The sequence below is a fragment of the Symphodus melops genome (assembly GCF_947650265.1).
Source record: "Symphodus melops genome assembly, chromosome: 1".
Taxonomy (NCBI): Eukaryota; Metazoa; Chordata; class Actinopteri; order Labriformes; family Labridae; genus Symphodus; species Symphodus melops.
Window position 1 is genome coordinate 31,647,827 of NC_136691.1, and position 6,000 is coordinate 31,653,826.

Genomic DNA, 6,000 nt, shown 5'->3' on the forward strand with positions numbered 1-6,000 from the left:
TAAACTGATGTGCTTTTCTGGCTTCTCTGAACTCTTTAAGGTCAGTATTCTCGTCAAGCTGAGGATCATTTTACAGAAAAGCACCAGACGGCTGTCACTGTCAAGAGCCTCGTCTGGAGCTTAGAGCCAAAAGTGAAATCATTAGCAGTCTTTGGCTGGCCAGTCAGAAAGCCCCCATTTTTCATGTGAATCATTTATGATAGAAAATAAACCTCTTCACAAACAGCCGACAGCCGGCGTCTCCTGCTTCAGGTGCCGGTGCCTCTGAAAAGAAACACTAAATTGCCTGTAATAAGGTCGCTCTCCAGTTAAACGCTGTACCTCTCTGCACGATCGTCTTTCGCCACAGTGGCTCGAGAAAACTTCCTTTTAACAGGCAGAAATCTTCAGCAGACCCGGGCTCATGACATGACAGGAACAGCCATCTGCTAAACTGTGCTGGAGTGGAGTGGGATGGGGGAGATGGGACAAGAAACAAGTGACAGTGTTTGTAGTGTTTATGCTTCGTATTATTTAATTCTATTGTATTACTTTTCTTTATTTATTTGATTAATATAAACTTGCTTGTAGCTGTTTTTCTTTACTTTTGTGCAATGGATGGGTTTTTTTTAGCTGCTGTAACACCCAAATTTCTTCTTTTCTGGTAGTTTACTTGGACTGTAATATTGTTCCTCCAGTCATGCTCATCACTCTAGGCTGTAAAACTTTGCAGCAGTCACCATGATCTGACATTTTGCTGCTTCTTTCTTTGGCTGATCAGTGGTCTGATCGGGATCAGAGCTGACCAATGGAGATGTCCTTCTCTCCCAACACTCTGAGTAAACAATGTTTGCAAAAGCTTGTCGCCTCCTGAGCCAGCACTGCCTCCCCCAAGGATGCCCACCCCCAGAAGTTGGTGCAGCTTAGAGGCATGCAAAGGTAAGGGGGGGGGGGGGTTTCCTATGCCTGCAGCGCTCTCCCAGCTTTGTTCTGCCTGTTATCTTTTGCGACAGATAATCCTGTATGTGCTGCATGGATCACAGCTGCTTCGCCAGGAATCAACCACCAGCTCATCATGCATGTTAAACTCATTACATATTCAAAAGGGAACTAAATCTCATGCATATCTGCTCGCTGAAGGGGCCTGTGCTTAGTGTGCGCTAGCCCCAAACAGACTTTGCTCACGGCGTTTTTTCACCCCTCGTTATAACCTTCTGCTTTCATCCCTCCCCTTGCTCCCCAAAGACTTGGAAATCATTTTGTCTCAAAAGTTTACTCTGTGGAATTTTTTGAGCGATGAGCTAATACAAAGTAGCCGTTGACACACGATGTGGAGATATCGATAGATGAGTGTGTGTGGGTGTGTTACGCAGGGTCAAGACTCCAAGCACAATGTGCTCCCGAGGGACATGAGAGTATCTGGACAGATTGGAGTGTAACTGATCCCTCAGGGGTCAAAAGCCAATCAGACCAACTTCTGGGTTTCACATCATCAGGTTTGAGACATTTAGTGACATGCAGCTTGTGAGTGCAATTCAGTGTTCACAGGACATGATTTGAAAACTTCAGCTTCACTGATGAATGATTTTCACACAGAATGAATATCCGCAAACATTCAAACAACAACATGCAGGTTTAAAGTGTCAGTCAGGGTGTCACACACACAAGAGACTACAGAGCCCTCATCCACAAGTGCCATTCTTCTGTGCATTGTTCTGCTTTTAACAGTCTATAGCTTTCCTGCCATCATATCCCAGCTCTCCATTCAGCCGAGCATTTCAGATGCAACAAGCTGATGTTTTCAGCTAATTAGCTCCCTTATATAACGTTACTCTACCTGCCGTCACCAAACAGCAGGCACACAAAGTTAGTCAAAAACATCAGATATCCACAAATCTCCCGCAGGAGTCGATGGGACCTTCTTATAAAACATAGATAACACATTAGCTGGCGTCTACAGTTTGTTTGTCTACAGTTTGTAACTCTAAACACAAACTGTCCTCAGAGGAAAAGGTAATCCTTGTGACTCAGTTTGAAGATAAAATGCTTTGTGAGAAGTTCTGGTGAGGGGCCAGAACAGTGAAATCATAACTCCTGGTCGCCTTTTAGCTCCAAACAGTGTTCAGGGACACATTTGTTCCTTTAAATAAAGTTTGTGTATTGAGTTCAGAAAATACACATTCACGTGTGGCTGACGAAGCAGCTGGAGCTGGGCTTAAGTGTCTTGCCCAAGGACACATCGGACCTGTTGCTGCAGGAGCTGGGGGATCAAACCCCCAACCTGCACTCTACCACTGAACCACAGCCGTCCACATTTACGAGTCACATGGCCAACTTTTGTGCAAACATGAACAAGCTGAATGGAGCTCCGTCCATCCTGTAAGAACGTAAAACAACAAGCTCAGACAGCGTCTGAATTCTGTCTTTTATAAAACGGCGTTACCCACCGACATATTAAGTTTAAATATATGTGATAACTGCCATGTGAACGTTCACGTAACACCACATACCTGTATTAGACCTTCAGCATGAAGCATGTAACTCGCTCTTCACTATCCAGTGTTGTGCAGTGCTTGCAGAAAAGCTTCATGTGTGTACTTTATTTAATTAGTTACTGAGATGTTTTCGGGATACTTTGACTATTAGCAGAGAACCTCAATTAATGAGGACAGCTAAAGCCAGGCCTTAAATGAGATAAGGTGAATACACGCTCTGTATCCCATCTAATTACACTCTATCCCAGCTAGATCTTATTTGGATTCTTCATAAGCAGGATGAAGGCTAATCTGGGCTTTGAAACAACAAAATGATCATGACATCGGCTAATTCTAAAATGTAATAAGTGGATGTGCTCAACAATAATAATATCTTAGAAGAACAGAAGAGACATTTAGTGTATTGACCACATTTGGTTCAAGACATTAAATGAATGACAGTAGATTACTACACCTACAGAAAAACTTTATGTGACTGTTTTAGCATGGTGTGTAAGTTTACTGATAGCCAATACATTTTCTGTGCTCGCAGTAATCACATCACATGCTGAGATCTGCAGCGAGGGGATTAGATCGACGTACAGCGGACATGTGCTGCCTAACGTTAGGTAAATTAGCCCTGTTGATAATGCGTTTGTTTGCATGTGCAGCTCAGTCACTGGCCGTTTATTTTTCTGCAAGTCTTCACCTCCACACTCAGCCTCTAATCCTGTCCCCAGACAGGCTGATGCCAGATCAACAGTGACTTCAGGCTTGAGGGACCCCATGTCTCCACAAATAAGCCCTCTGCCCTGAGGATCAGCCTCCATGAGTTACCACTGTAATGTTTATTTGTCAAGATCGAGAGAGAGAGAGAGACACAGGTCTTCTATTTATGAAAACAAACAGGGATCAACTGAACGCCCTGACATGACTCCTCTCCTTACAGAAAATGTTTCAAATAACTCCTAAAATAACCGTCTTCAATGCTGATTCTTCTGCTCACGGTCTATTCACTATAGTCTCTGGAGGTGTCACTACAGAATCATCTGTTTCGATAAAGACTCTCTGAGGTTGTGTTCAGGAAATCAGGGCCCGACAAAGTGCTCAGACCAGATAAATTCACCAAATTACAAATGAAAGGTTATTGATGTATTTTACATTTTAGCATCTTTTGTCTGCTCAATTTCACGTTTCTGTATTTCTTTTGTCTCTTTCTTGTTTATATCTTGTATTTTCACATTTAATCTTCTCTGTGATTATCAACGTTTTGTTTTAAGGATTTTAAAATGACTTGACTATTGTGCTTTTTTACTTTTGAATAGTTTATCATTAATCATGATAGCGAGTCCTCACAAAGGAGCATTATGGCCACATTAAGGGGGCATAAATCGTACATTTACGAGAATAAAGTCTGTTTCCTTGAGTCGTGTGAAGTTATACTTTAGTAACAGTGAAATGAAATAAGGAGATCCTTCTTTGCATCGCCTGTGGAATGACCTGCTGTCAGGTCTCTAAATCTCTGATTAGTGCTTTAAATCAGTTCATCGACGTCACTCTGGCAGCTAGAGTTGAAGAGTTTTTTTTAACAAAAGTTATTCTTGTTTTTTAAACAGCACGATTAATCTCTTATTTAACCAGGTTTTTTTTTTTTTTAGCTTTTTACCTTTTCAGGATTTTATACCAAACACCCCGTGTGTCTGTCAGATGTCGTGACAGAGCCACAGTATATTGGCATTCAGCCACGCTAACACACATCAAACCTACTTCTCCAATCTAAAGGCTCAAATCTAAAGATTTAACATTCCACCCAGGTCTGCTGTCATTACGCTCCCTACACCATCCATAACTCAAGGCTGAAAGACACCCAAATCTGTCAAAACACACAAAGCAAAAGTCTATAGCACAGGATCAATTTTACCTCCTGACATTTGGTTTTTACGAGCTCTTATTGGCTGCTCGAAGATAAGCAGAGGCACTTGCCCACGAGAAACTCAGAGTGTGTGTGAGCAGAATAAAATTGTCTTGAACTGAGAGCAAAAGAGCAAACAATGGGGAAGAGAAACCTAGAACTGCCTCCAACACAAAGCTGTTTTTATTGTGTGCAGGACTTAGTAAACCCTCGGCTTCTTAAGTACTTCTGAACATGCACACAGATCAGAGATACTGCATGCTTGTGTTTTGGTTTTAAATGAAACAGCCGTCCTTCTTCATTAAAGACTTCCTTCCTTGTTTAAATAGGTCAGATTACAGTGATGAGATGAAGGATTCTTTCATTTATAAGACACATATGGGCTGGGATTCACCAGCACCCAGTGCATGCCCAGAATTCCTATCAGGTGCTCCTGTCAGACAAACACCCCCCCCCCCCCCAATCTACACCCTCAGTTCAACATAAATATGTCATGCCACTCTTGCCATCATATTATAATCTGTTGTTTGCGGAGCTCACAGAAGGATCAATATCCAATAAGAGCAAACAGCCAGTGTAAGGCTTTTGAATTTAAAAGCTTGTCAGACGCTGCATCCAAGCTGCCAGAATTAAATGTAGGCTACATCTGCTATATCTGCTTAGCACAGGTTAGAGGCTCCACAGAGCCTTTGATTACACTACAAAGTCTTTAAAAATGCACCCGGGTCAATGTAACACAAACTTGGATCGATAGCGCGTCTGAATCAACAGCCTTGAGGGTTTGTCTTGTCAGCCTGATTGGATTCAGAGGAAAGTGGGTTGATGAGTAAACATGACAGCATCAATATTGCATGAGACTGAACATCCAACGATTTCTTTCTTTAATGTTTGTAAGAGATCTGGGTCGAATCCTCTTAATACTTTGACATGAAACGCACTTTTTTTCTCCTCCTGGATTAAGCAGCCACATTGCAAATAGACATGGAACACATAAAAGTGTCAAAAGCAAGAAACAGCAATAAATGAACCACAAAGTGTGCGATATGCAGAATGTAAAGTCAAGTGCTGATACAGCTGCAAAATCAAACCATCTGCATCAGTCGAGTACAGAGTCAACATTGATAAAAGAATAAAAAGCCTGAAACAGAAATCCTTTTAAATTAATCCCAAAAAGGAAATGAGGCATCGCCTCTCATTTGGAAAACTCCAGAGCCATAAGAAGTTGAAAGAAAAGTCTACCTTGTTTATATGGATCCGGGGCACTTCAGTGGCATTGTCAGGGCAGTAGCTGCAGGGTGCTTGTGTTTCCCCAGTGAACTGAGGCAGATGTCAGCAGAGACACCTGCTCTGGCTCAGCCTCCTCCTCCGCTGCCTGCCAGCCCGGGTGTCGGGGGTCGCCGCCCTGCCCCAAAATACACCCATCGCTCAGCCCCCTGGCATGCTATTGTCTTAAGCACAGCCACGGATTAATGGACTCATTAAGACATTTTTCAGCATTTCTCATCTGTTGCAGGACTTTTTAAATGTTAAACATTGAGGGAAAGACAGTTGTGAACTTGGATGCAAAGAGGGGCATCATGAATGTTGTTGTCGCTTCAAACAATATCACAATGATCGCTTTGATGAAGAGACCTA

The 6,000-nt window shown here is 42.5% G+C and overlaps 1 protein-coding gene across 1 annotated transcript in view; it reads right to left on the bottom strand.

Annotated features, from left to right (window-relative positions):
- Positions 1-5,622, bottom strand: part of tncb (tenascin Cb) — an 87,351-nt gene extending 81,729 nt beyond the window's left edge. The window contains exon 1 of the mRNA XM_079363597.1: positions 5,605-5,622. The gene's annotated coding sequence lies outside the window, so the exon portion shown is untranslated. The remainder of the gene's footprint in view (positions 1-5,604) is intronic.
- Positions 5,623-6,000: the final 378 nt, after the last annotated feature.